Here is a 13973-nt window from a genome sequence, read left to right as displayed (position 1 = left end):
CACACCAGGGGTAGGAGGTGGGAAGAGCTAAAATTTCTAGATTAAAACAAACTTAAAAAACCCAAGTAAGGCTCTAAGTAATCTGCATACAAGTAATTATGACATTAGGTTTAATTATAAAAGAGAGTTCCCACAGTTTCAAATTTCTAAAAAAGGAGAAAGAAACACAAGTGCATAAAGCCCATGCTTTTCAGGATCCCAAGCATGACTCTACTTATCACCACCCTTTTCTTGGGATTACAGCTCGTTAGTCAAAGTCACAGGACATACTATTAACCTAACTCGGTGAAAACTCATTAGCTCAATCCCAGCTCCGGAACAGTCTGTTAAAGCTTCATTCTGCTCCGCCGACCGCCCCCCGCATCACAGGCGCCTGCTCTCAGTACTGCTGCCTCAGCTGGCTTCATTTTTTAAAAAAATGCTTTGCAAAGAGCTCTGACTTAAAGAACAGAAGGAGACACTTACCTTGAGAAGCAAAGGCAGCCTAGCCAACTTCCGGTTTTGTTACAATTTGTATCTGCTTTCAGCAGCTGGGTGGAGCCCGCTTACCCAGTAACCAGAAGGCAACGTTTCCCAAGCTAAGCAGCAAAACTTGATTTGCAAGACCAGTACTAGTTTTTGGACTCCGTTTCTGAAAATTAAGGGTTCTGTTTTACATATACGAACACTTCGCCAAGTAATAATTGTCTCAATGAGAAAATTATGGTTTTGCCTTTAACAACAAACCCATTTGGAAATACATATCTGTTCTATATATTCTAAGTAAAGGCAAACAAAAGAATCTAGTTGTACCTAGGTAGGGTTGCCAAATTTAGCAAATTAAAATATTGGATGCCCGCTTAAACTCAATTTCAGGTAAACAACCAATGTAAATATTGTTCTATGCAGTATTTGGAATATAATTATACTAAAAAATAATTCATGGTTTTTCTGAAATAACAAATTTACTCTACTTTTTCTGGAAACTCCATCTAAGGCAGAACAATAATTAGCAAACTATTTCAATTAACTACAGAAGGTGCAAAGGAATCAGACTGCCTAGAACCGAAACCTTGGAAAGTAAATGATATCATGCCAAAGAATTATTTTATTTTGCAAAATTCACTCAGAAACTTAGAAGTTTTGTTTTCATTTCTTTTTTTTTTTTCATTTCTTTTTAAGCCTTTAATCTTTGTTTTGCACAAGTTTTTTTTTTGCAAAAGAAAATTTTTACGGCTAGGAAAAGAAAATGTATCTGAAAATATTAAACATTCCACTGCAGACCATGATTCACAAGTGCATACTAGAAAATAAATGATGTCATATACACCTTGACCTGTGATCCCTAATTGGCAATCAACACTACTAAATTCTCTAAAACTATCTTAAAAGGAGAGAAGAGAGGGGAAAGAACACCATCACTTTAATCTGTCTCCTTAACTATAGTCATAATTAATAAAAACCCCTCCTTACAGAATTTTAGAGAGAGGCTTTAAATTAAGAGGCCAGAGAGCCAGTTTTCTATGCTAAAACTGTGTGGAATGTGAATAGACTTAAACTAAGTCAGGAGAGCTTCAGTCCTTCCATATAAACCCTCAGGTGATAACACAGCTTTCTGCAGTTATAATTGAGCCTTTTCCAGAAATAGTCCCCAGTGGACACTTTGCATGCCAATAGCATGATTAAAAAATCTTCAGACTGGGTGCCTTGGTGGCTCAGTTGATTAAGCATCTGCTTTCGGTTCAGGTCATGATCTTATGGTCATGGGATCAAGCCCTACACCTGGGTGACTCAGTTAGGTATTTGCCTTTGGCTCAGGTCATGATCCCAGGGTCCTGGATCCACATATGAGGTTCCTTGCTCAACAGGGGGCTTGCTTCTCCCTCTCCTTCTACACTCCCCACCACCCACCACCACTCATTCTCTTTCTCTCGCTCTCTGTTAAATAAATAAAATATTTTTTTTAAAAATCCAGTAGACAATTCTTAGAATGTATGGTCATAATCTTTTATCCTAAAACACTCTTAAACAGATGAACATGGGAGGGAAAAAAAGAGGCAAACCAGGAAATAGACTTAATTGTAGAGAACTAACTAAGGGTTACCAGAGGGGAGGCGGGCAAGGGGATGGCTGAAATAGGTGATGGGGATTAAGGAGGGCACTTGTGATGAGCACTGGGTGTCATATGGAAGTGCTGAATCACTAAATTCTACACCTGAAATTAGTATTACACTGCATGTAACTAACTGGAATTTAATTAAAAACTTGAAAAAAATAAATAGTAGTGCGAAGGGGCACAGTGGAAAGAACTGAATAGAGAGGCTTAGCTCTATCTAAAAACATCCTTTTCCAGGCCTATCACATCCCCTAAAGTCCCCAGCTATAACTCCCCTTATCATTCCCTGCCAGATGTTCACCTCCACAAGGCTCTTTCTTCATCAGCTACTTGTCAGCTGTCACAAAAGGAACCAAATTTAGTAAAATGCTCAATGGAGCTTGGACTCTGAGAAGTTGACATTACTGTTTTGGATCCCATTCTCATGCCTCTAAACTAGTAGTTCTCAAATTTTTCAGTCCAGACTCCTTTACAATTTTTTTAAAATATTTTATTTATTTATGAGAGAGAAAAAGAGACCATGAGCAGGGGGAGAGGGGCAGAGGAAAAAGCAGACATCCCACTGAGCAAGGAGTCAGACATGAGGCTCGATCCCAGAACCCTGAGATCATGACCTGAGCTGAAGGCAGATGCTCAATCCACCGAGCCACCCAGGCTCCCCTCCTTTACAACTTTTAAAAATTACTGTGGGGCAGCCCGGTGGCCCAGCGGTTTAGCGCCGCCTTCAGCCCAGGGCATGATCCTGGAGACCCGGGATCAAGCCCCACGTCGGGCTCCCTGCATGGAGCCTGCTTCTCCCTCTGCCTGTGTCTCTGCCTCTCTTTCTCTCTGTGTCTCTCATGAATAAATAAATAAAATCTTTTAAAAAAAGAAAAAGGATTTATCACAATCATTCAACAACTATTTTATCTGTTATATGGCAGATATTGTGCCAGGCACTACTCTATATTCATACAAAGTGGCTCTATGTCTAATATAGTGTGATTTCTTTGGTGTATAATAAAAAAAAAAAAAAAAACAAAAGAAAGAGTGGGAAGGAAGGAGCATAATCACTTGATAAACCGATGTTCCTGTAGATAGGCAGTTCTCATTTCTTTCCAGATGTCATTGGGTTAAGAATCTTGAGATAGATTATTCTAGATTACCTAGATTGCCCTAACCGCAATCACAAGAGTCCTTAAAAAGAAGAGGCTGAAGCGGATGCCTGAATGGCTTAGTCTGTTGAACATCTGATTATTGGTTTTGGCTCAGGTAATGATCTCATGGGTCTTGAGATCAGGCTCCCCTCCCCGCTCAGTGGAGAGTCTGCTTGAAGATTCTGTCCCTCTGTCCTTCCCCTACTCACATGTGCATTCTCTCTCTCTCAAATAAATAAAATCCTTAAAAAAAGAAAAATAAAGAAGAGGAGAGTGAGATTACACACAAAAGAAGACAATGTGACCGGGGCAGCCCCAGTGGCGCAGCGGTTTGGCCCCCGCCTGCAGCCCGGGGTGTGATCCTGGGGACCCAGGATCGAGTCCCACGTCGGGCTCCCTGCATGGAACCTGCTTCTCCCTCTGCCTGTCTCTCTCTCTGTCTCTATGAATAAATAAATAAAATATTAAAAAAAAAAAAAAAAAAGAAGAAGACAACGTGACCATGGAGGTAAACATTGGAATGATGCAGCCACAACCCAAAGAATGACAGCAACCACCAGAAGCTGAAGAGACAAGGAACAGATTCTCAACCAGAGCCTCTGGAAAAAATGGTTCTTCCAACATCTGCCAATGTGCTACTGATTTTAGACCTGTGGCCTTCAGAACTATAAGAGAATAAATGTTTGTTGTTTTAGCCACTGAGCTTGTGGTCATTTGTTGTTACAGAGCTGTAGGAAACTTAATCAATTGCCCTTTCCAGTTCTCCTGTATTTTTATCAATCAGTAGTACCCATTATCTTCAGTGCTCAAGCAAAACTTTCAACTTTGTGTCTCTTTCTTATTTTATAGCTCAGAGTTTTTCAATTTGGAGCCACAACCCATTTATCAGTGAAATATAAAATCTTTAGTGGGCAGGGATCCTACCTGGCTCAGTCAGAAGAGCATGCAACACTTGATCTCAGGGTCATGAGTTTGAGCCCCACGTTGGGGGTAGAGATTACTTTAAATAAATAAATAAACTTTAAAAAAACTACTTAAAATCTTTAGTGGGTAACAATCAGAAAAGCGTTAATAAAATAACAAAAAATTAGAGCACAGCATATGTAATAACAGTAAATGATGTTTCATGGGTCTGTTCAGATTATACGTTAGTAGCTATGTCCTGGTTTGTGAGTTTTCTTACTTCTTACTGTGGGCAGCAGCCCAAAATGTTGAAACCAACTGCTTTTAATATCTCCCCAAGTCAATTATCAGTTCCTCCTTTCTCAACACTCACACAGAGGCCTTCCTACTTATTTATTCTAAGCAGGGGAATGTGGTACTCTGGAATCAGGTCACCCAAGATTTAAAGATAACTCCATCACTAAATTTTGTGATCTAGACCTCTCCGCATCTGTTTTCTCACTATAAAATGAAGATCATAATACTTTCCTCATAATATTGTTGTGAGGATTAACTAAGATAACATGTTAAGTGCTTAGTTCAATGTCTAAACATAAAAATTGTTCGATAAAATGTGTGCACTATAATCTATGTTCAAATTGTCTCTCTATAGTAAAACCCTTCTAACTAATCTCTCCCATGCTCTCTCATGACCCCATTAATCCTGCTGCCAATAGTCCAACATTCGATTAATCTTCCTAAAGTATTCCTTTTATCAATAATGTTCTGTGACTTACCATTGCTTATAGAGTTAAATCCATACTATTTCCTGATATTTAAAGCACTCCATCAATAAATAAATAAATAAATAAGAATAAAAATAAAAAAATAATAAAGCACTCCATCACCTGGCCACACAACATTCTCATTGCTTTCCCATCAGGTACTGCTGACTCAATCACAGAAACAAAGTCTCATTTGCTAATGTTCCCTTATCACCTTTCTTTCCACATATTAAATGACACACGTTCTTCAAGGTTTAACAAAAGTCCCAATTCATCCATGAAACTTTCTGATAATCAGAACTAATATTAGTTCCTCCATTATAAATTGTCTACATGGTCAAGTAAAATGTCATATTCTTTGAAGTCTGGCCCACTTAGGTTGAAATCTCAGCTCTGCTCTTTAATAGCTGTTAGACTTCGGTCAAAGTTACTTAATCCCCTACTCTAACTTTCTTCATTAGCATAAAGAAGATAAGGATACAGTCTCCCATCCAAGTGCTAACCAGGCCCAACCCTGCTTAACTTCCGAAATCAGATGAGATCAGGTTCATTTGGTGTAGTATGGCCATAAACAGATGAATGGATAAAGAAAATGTAGTATATATATATATATATATATACACACACACATACATGATAGAATACTACTCAGTCATCAAAAATAAAAATGAGTTCTTGTCATTTGTAATGGCATGGATGGAACTAGAGGGTATTATGCTAAGCAAAATAAGTTAAGCAGAGAAAGAAAAGTTATCATATGATCTCATTCATATGCGAAATTTAAGAAACAAAACAGAGGATCATAGGGGAAAGGAGGGGAAAATAAAATAAGATGAAATCAGAGAGGGAGACAAACCATTAAGAGACTCTTAATCATAGGAAACAAACTGAGGGCTAATAGGGGGGGAGGGGGGTGGAAGGATGGAGTAACTGGGTGACAGGCATTAAGGAGGGCACATGATGTAATGAGCACTGGGTATTATATAAGACTGATGAATGATTGAACTCTACCTCTAAAACTAATAATACACTACATGTTAATTAATTGAATTTAAATTTTTAAAAAACCTAATAAGTTAAAAAAATTAATAAAACTTTTAAATTAAAAAAAATTTAATAACAAAAAAATTTTAATAACATAAATAAAAAGAAAATAAGGATATGGAGGTAGGGCTGTTGGGATGTTTTCATGAGGTAATATCTCATCACACTGGCACCCAAATGATCTTGAAAACTTGCTCATGACACTTCCTTTCACATCCTATATTAGAGTGAGATAACATACATACATAAGATCCTATCCCCATACTCAAGCAGTCATCAACTGTTTATAATATTCTTTACTACTAAAACTGGACATGGCCTTGGATCCTTCTCAATATACTATACCAAGTAGTCAGTATCAATGGATGAAAATTCATACTAACTATAAGCAATCCCTGGGGTAGGGACTATATCATTACTTTCAATTCCTCTTTTTAGGAACTCAAAAAATAAATGTTAAATATAAGATTTTACTTTAATCTAAGTGGTTAAAAGATAAGATACTAGAAAGCCCCGTCTTCTATTTTACCCTTTTTCAAACTTTATTTGAATTTCAGTTCATTTTATTTTTTTATGGTGAAAAAAATTTATATTTAGATTTATAGCCAGCTGGACTCAGTTTAGATGATCCCAATTTTGTTGGCAACATCCAAAGCATCATAGTCAGGAGCCAGTCGAACATATGCTTTCTTCTCTCCATCAGGCCTGATCGAGGTGTTGACCTTGGCCACATCAATGTCATAGAGCTTCTTCACAGCCTGTTTGATCTGGTGCTTATTGGCCTTGACATCCACAATGAACACAAGTGTGTTGTTGTCTTCTATTTCTTCATGGCTGACTCAGTAGTCAGGGGGAACTTGATGATGGCATAGTGATCAAGCTTGTTTCTCCTGGGGGTGCTCTTTCGAAGATATTTGGGCTGCCTTCGGAGACGCAGGGTCTTGGGTCATGGGAATGTAGGTGACATAGGGATCTTTTTTGTGTGACTGTGCACGCCTTTCAGCACCACTTTCTTAGCTTTCAAAGCCTTGGCTTCAGCTTTGGGAGGGGCAGGGGCTTCCTTCTTCGCCTTTCATGCCATCTTCGTGAAAGGGCGAATTTCAGTTCATTTTAAGGCCAGTTTATTGATTGTAATGAAAGCATGGCAGACATTCTTTGTCCTCCTTAATTACACTATTTTCTTTTGCAGTACTTTAATTTAGTGCAAGACAATATTAATACTCTGTAATTATGTGCCAAAGATGGCAACACTAATCAAAGTAAAATATTAAAAGTCTGACTCAGCTTTACCAAATCATTAATAAAATCTCTGTTGATCATCTAGAGATATGATATAAGGTTAAAAGTCTTGGTAATTGCAATCAGTGGCTTCTACTATTCTCTATCAATTAGGGTTATACTACATTCAAGTTTCTAGCATATCTATTATTAAGTCAATTAAAGCAAATTAGAAAATAAACTAAAAAAGAACCAAGGAAAGGAAGAATACAGCATCTATTTAGTAACAACCTAGTTCTATTCAATAATAACCTAGTTTTTTTTTAATTTCCCAAGTTTTAGCAATGAAGGAATAGTATAATTTACTGCAGAATTTTGTTTTAGCAGCTCTTGAGCTATGTGACTTTTTAAAATGCCATTTATTTACAAGATGGCTTGGGTCCTATTGTGTTAAGTGAGTGCTTTTAATATATACAAATGTAATGGAGTTTAGGGGCACCTGGGTGGCTCAGTTGATTAAGCAGCCAACTCTTGATTTCAGCTCAGGTCATGATATCAGAGTCCTGGGACTGAACTCTGAGTCCATCTCGGTGCTCAACATGGTGTCGGTTGGAGGATTCTCTCCCTCCCTCTCCCTTTGGCCCTCCTCCTGCTAGCACATTCTCCCTCAAATAATTTTTTTTAAAAAAGAGAGATCTATAAATATATACAAATATAATAGAGTCTTACTATTGAAAAGAAATTATGCTCTCCACTGTCAGAATGAGAAGTAATAGATTTATCAACTGAGTAGAAAGTCATTGGTTTCTTTTAAGCACAAAACATTAAAGAGTCATGGTGACATTTACAATGAAAGCTAAAGAATACTTTTTTTTTTTGCAAGAATACTTTTTTCTTTTTTCTTTTTTTTTAAGATTTTATTCATTTATTCATGAGAGACACAGAGAGAGAGGGGGGCAGAGACATAGGCAGAGGGAGAAGCAGGCTCCATGCAGGGAACCCAATGCGGGACTCAATCCTGGGTCTCCAGGATCAGCCCTAGGCTGAAGGTGGCGCTAAACCGTTGAGGCTGCCAAATACTTTTTTTCCATTAGGTAAACCTTCAAAGTTGTAGAATTTTAAATTCAACAAACATAAAGCATAAAAATAGAAAACATAAGTCCCCAGTCCTCAGGGACCCCCAGAATAAATGTATGAAACAGCATCGTGTGCCCTGAGAATGAAAAACAACCCTAAAACATGAGTGAATTGAGGTGAATATGGTTCCCACCCTCAACTCCACCAGATGAAGTAGCTCATCTAGCCTATACTGTCTAGAAATGGAATACAGAAGCAAAAGCTTTTACTCAGAAGCCTCTAGTAGCATAAAACCTGAACACAAATACCAAATATAAGATTCTTACAATGAAACAATATTAAAATAAGGAGAGCAAATCCAAACCTGGGCATTAATCAAAGCAACTAGTATGAAAATGCAAAAGGAAATATACAGCTAAATAAGGAAGCTTGAGAACCAAGAAAAGCAAGAGTGAGGAGTAACTGAATGGCTAAAAGTACTGATCCAGATTAATTCAAGAACGGAGCATAGAAGTTTTCTGTAACTTTTTATGCAAGAGCGGCCTAGCATATGCAAATAGGGCTTTCTATGGAATAAAATCAAATGAACACCATCCAACCCCTGGTATCCCAGATCCCCCACAAATGGATGAAAATGTATAGTGTATTTTTTTCTTGTGTTCTGACTTTTTTAATTATTATGAATTACATAGATACTATATCTACATATGATTGTAGAAACTGAAACAATAAAGATAAAATTACAGAATACCACTAAATTCTATTTGCTTTCCCCAAAGCAACCATTGCTCTCAGTTCAATGTGTTTCCCTTTAAGACTTTACATACATTTCCTACATTCACAAAAAATATATAGCTTTGGTTTTGTAATAGAAATCATATGATTTTCTGCATATTGTTCTGAAATGTTTTTCATATAACAGTATGTGGTCAAGATATTTTTCCAGGGGATCCTTGGGTGGCACAGCGGTTTGGCACCTGCCTTTGGCCCAGGGCACGATCCTGGAAACCCGGGATCGAATCCCACGTCGGGCTCCCGGTGCATGGAGCCTGCTTCTCCCTCTGCCTGTGTCTCTGCCTCTCTCTGTGTGTGTCTCTCATGAATAAATAAATAACAATCTTAAAAAAAAAAAAACCACAGTGAGATACCTGTCAGAATAGCTAAAATTAACAACAGGAAACAACAAACAATGGCAAGGATGTGGAGAAAAGGGGAACCCTCTTACACTGTTGGTAGGAATGCAAACCGGTGCAGTCACTCTGAAAGACAGTATGGAGGTTCTTCAAAAAATTAAAAGCAGAACTACCCTACAATCCAATAATTCCACTCAAGATATTTACACAATGGACACAAAAATACAGATTTAAGGGAGTACGTGCCCCAATGTTTATAACAGCATTATCAACAATAGCCAAACTATGGAAAGAGCCCAAGTGTCCATCAACTGATTAATGGATAAAGAAAATGTGGTATATACATACAATGGAGTATTACCCAGCCATCAAAAAGATTGAAATCTTGCCATTTGTAGTGACATGGATGGAGCTAGAATGTATGATGCTAAGCAATTAAGTCAGTCATAGAAAGACAAATACTATTTTATTTCATTCATATGTGGAATTTAGGAAACAAAACCGATGAACATGTGGGGAGGGAGTGACTGAGGAGAGAGGGGGAAACAAACCAAAGAGACTCTTTTTTTTTTTTTGCAAACTCCATGCCCAGTGTGGAGCCCAATACAGGGCTTGAACTCATGACCCTGAGATCAAGACCTGAGCTGAGATCAAGAGTTGGTCGCTTAACCAATTGACTCACCAAGTGCCCCCATAAAAGCACTGGGTGTTATATGTAAGATGGGTCACTAAATTCTATTCCTGAAACCAATATTATACTATACGTCAACTAACTAGTATTAGATAAAAATTGGGGAGAAAAAAACCAACAAAATATGGCCAAAGAATAACTCAGGTATTTAAGCCACCTTTATTTATTTATTTTATGCATTGTTTATTTTTTACATGAGGGAGGCAGACTATCAAGGGACAAAATAGGATGTGTAAGAGAAAGAGGAGAGGAAAGAATTGCAGGTAGCCTGGAAATAGTGAATCTTTCTGGTTCATTTTGGCAACTAATTCACTGACAGCTAGCTAAAGGTTCAGTCTAGAAAGTGTGCCATTGAGCAGGCTGACTGGAGTCAACAAAGATAACAATTTCAGTAGTTCACAGATTCTCTGGAGAACCTGGCTAATACCTACAGAGTACACCAGAGCAGCTGTCTCTCTGTAACAGCTGCCATGCCTGTCCAGTGGCTCCCCAACTCCCACAGCCACATCTACACTCATTCAATACTCTCCTCCAGTCGTTAACCTTCCATCAGCCAACTGCAGAGCTGAGTTCTGATCATATCGATTCTTCGGTGTTTAGGAGAGTTGCCTAGTAACCAATCACTCTCAACTGCCTTCTTTGGGTCTAAATATCTAACACACTGTTCTCTGCTGCCACTATTGGGCCAAGTTTACTCTTCTCTAGCCTAAAATAGGATATTTTCTTTTAAGAGGTTAACAGTAAGACTCTAAAAACGGAACACTGGATATACTCTTGACCTGAATTACTAATAATTTTACCTTCTCATGAGCAATGGGAGCAACAACCAAAACTATTTCTCTTGAGTCAATCGACAAAGAAACTTTGATGAATCCATTGACAGATAACTTAAGAGAAACAGAAAGAAATTAGAAGTGGTAGCATCTTTTTGGATAGGTAGATTGGTGGAACATGGAGGAGCCAGTTTGAAAGATGGAAAGCAAGAGTTAAGTGTTGGACATATTAAGTTTTAGATGCCATTAAAATATCCAAGTGGAGACATTGTTTGACAGATGTGTCTGGAGATATAAATTTGAGTCATTGATATTTAGGGTGTAGCAAGGATTAAAAAAGAGAAGACATCTAAAGAGTGAGCTTTGGGGCTCACTAATGTTTAGAAGTTGGGAAGAACAGACAAATTCAGTAAAGGAAATTATGACTGAGTGACCTGTAAGCTAAGAAAACCCAGGGACACGTGGGTGGCTCAGCGGTTGAACACCTACCTTTGGCTCAGGGCGTGATCCCAGTCCTGGGGTGGAGTCCCATATCAGGCTCCCTGTGGGGCACCTGCTTCTCCCTCTGCCTGAGTCTCTGCCTCTCTCTGTGTGTCTCTCATGAATAAATTTTTAAAAATATTTATTAAAAAAAGAAAACCAAGAGTGGTCAGTCCCTAAATGTAGAATGGTTCTGAAGGTGAGTGTGGTCAATCATGTCAGATACTGCTGAGGGCTGAAATATAGTGGAGACTAAGAATTGACCAATGAGCATGGTTTTTCAGAGTCATCTGTGAACGCCTACATCAGAAATACTTACTAACATGGATTTCTGGGCCCATCTCAGATCTACTGGATCAGACTGTGGAGAGGAACCCAGAATTCTGCTTTTAAACAAGCACCAGGGGGATCCCTGGGTGGCGCAGCGGTTTGGCGCCTGCCTTTGGCCCAGGGCGCGATCCTGGAGACCCGGGATTGAATCCCACGTCAGGCTCCCGGTGCATGGAGCCTGCTTCTCCCTCTGCCTGTCTCTCTCTCTCTCTCTCTCTCTCTTTCTCTCTGTGACTATCATAAATAAATAAAAATTAAAAAAAAATTAAAAAAAATAAAAATAAAAAAAATAAACAAGCACCAGGGGCACCTGGGTGGCTCAGTGGTTGAGTGGCAGTCTTTAGCTCAGGTCGTGATCTTAGAGTCCTGGAATAGAGCCTCCTATCAGGCTTCCCGCAGGGAGCATACTTGTCCCTCTGCCAATGTCTCTGCCTCTTTCTCTGTGTCTCTCATGAATAAATAAATAAATCTTGAAATAAATAAATAAAATAAGTAAACAAGCACTAGATGATTCTTAAGAACCCAAGAGTTACTGTCTTGGAGTCTTTATTGGTGGAATTATACCTATCTTTGCCCTAGACCAGTGGTTCTCAGGTTTTAATGTCCATCAGCACCACCTGGTAAATTCCTTAAAACACAGATTACTGGGGATCCCTGGGTGGCTCAGCGGTCTGGCGCCTGCCTTCAGCCCAGGGCGTGGTCCCAGAGTCCGGGGATGGAGTCCCACATCCAGCTCCTTGAGTGGAGCCTACTTCTCCCTCTGCCTGTGTCTCTTCCTTTTTCTCTCTCTCTCTTTGTGTCTCATGAATAAATAAACAAAATCTTTAAAAAAAAAAAAAAAGTAGAGTATAAGCACATCTGATTAAAAATGTGGCCCCTTCCTTGGTTAGTAAAACTCTAACGTAACATAGTTTACTTTTTTCAAGTTTTCTATCTCCCATCACAGCTGGAATTTCCCCTTCCCTTTCCAGGGAAGCCTCTGTTTTTAAAGCCTTTCTGCTGATTAAATTAGATCTACCCTCCCTTGCTTAAAGTCAACTGATTATGGACTTGAATCCTTACTCTTACTCCTAGGGGTCTCTTCCTTCTCACACTATTACCACACCCAGGACACTCTGATACCAAATGTGTAGGGGTTTATCCCCACACCAAACAACTCTCTGTGACACCAGCTGAGTATCCTACAACTTAATTCTGACACTATCTACCTGGAGATAGCATCAGATCCTACAGGTTAAGGGTTTAGTCCTACAGGACTGCCCCCACTTCGGATCCCAATCATTAGTCTGAGTAATGACCTGTTCTTCTGCTATATGTATCAGAGGTTCCCATGGTGTCCTCCTTGAGTTCAATTAATTTGCTAAAGTGGCTCACAGAACTCAAAAATCAGTTTACTAACTAGATTACTGGTTTATTGTAAGAGGATAGAACTCAGAAGAAGAAATGCCAGATGAAAGAAATGCACATGATAAAGTATGTGTGAAGGAGCACAGAGCTTTCAAACTCTCTTCCAGCATACCACTCTCCCTAAAACTCCCTGTGTTCCTCAACCCAGAAGTTCCCTGAACCCCATACTTGGGGGATGTTTATGGAGGCTTCACTACATAGGCATACTGGATTATTAAGTCAATTGCCAGCCCCTCTCCAGAGAATGGGGGGTGGAGATAAAGTTCCAAGGTTCTTGGCACTTAGGTGCCTCAGTCAGTTAAGTATCTGCCTTTGTCTTGGGTTATGATCCCAGGGTCTGGGATCCAGCCCCACATCAGACTCCCTGCTCAACAGGAGGCCTCTGCTTCTCCCTCCTCTGTGCTCATGCTTCCTCTCTCTCAAATAAATATATAACTAAATCTTTAAAAAAAAAAGTTCCAAGCTTCTAATCATATCTTAGTCTTTCTAGTGACACACCAACAGCCAGGAGCCCACCAAGAGTCACCTCTTAGAACAAAAGATACTCCCATCAAAAGACACCCAGGAAATTCCAAGGGATTTAAGAGCTCAATGGAACAAAGATGTCTTTTTTTTTTTAATTAATTTTTATTGGTGTTCAATTTACCAACATACAGAAAAACACCTAGTGCTCATCCCGTCAAGTGTCCACCTCAGCGCCCATCACCCATTCCCCTCCAACACCCGCCCTCCTCCCCTTCCACCACCCCTAGTTCGTTTCCCCGAGTTAAGAGTCTTTATGTTCTGTCTCCCTTCCTGATATTTCCCAACATTTCTTTTCCCTTCCTTTATATTCCCTTTCACTATTATTCATATTCCCCAAATGAATGAGAACATACACTGTTTGTCCCTCTCCGATTGACTTATTTCACTCAGCATAATA

General features: G+C 39.1%; 1 protein-coding gene across 1 annotated transcript in view; it reads right to left on the bottom strand.

Moving 5' to 3' along the window:
* The window catches only part of FRRS1 (ferric chelate reductase 1), a 45825-nt gene extending 45260 nt beyond the window's left edge, over positions 1-565 (bottom strand). The window contains exon 1 of the mRNA XM_025996554.2: positions 466-565. The gene's annotated coding sequence lies outside the window, so the exon portion shown is untranslated. The remainder of the gene's footprint in view (positions 1-465) is intronic.
* Between the last annotated feature and the right edge of the window lie 13408 nt (positions 566-13973).

This window comes from Vulpes vulpes, chromosome 3 (assembly GCF_048418805.1).
Source record: "Vulpes vulpes isolate BD-2025 chromosome 3, VulVul3, whole genome shotgun sequence".
Taxonomy (NCBI): Eukaryota; Metazoa; Chordata; class Mammalia; order Carnivora; family Canidae; genus Vulpes; species Vulpes vulpes.
The sequence above is the reverse complement of the archived record's forward strand: the minus strand, read 5'-3'. Positions and strand labels throughout refer to the sequence as shown.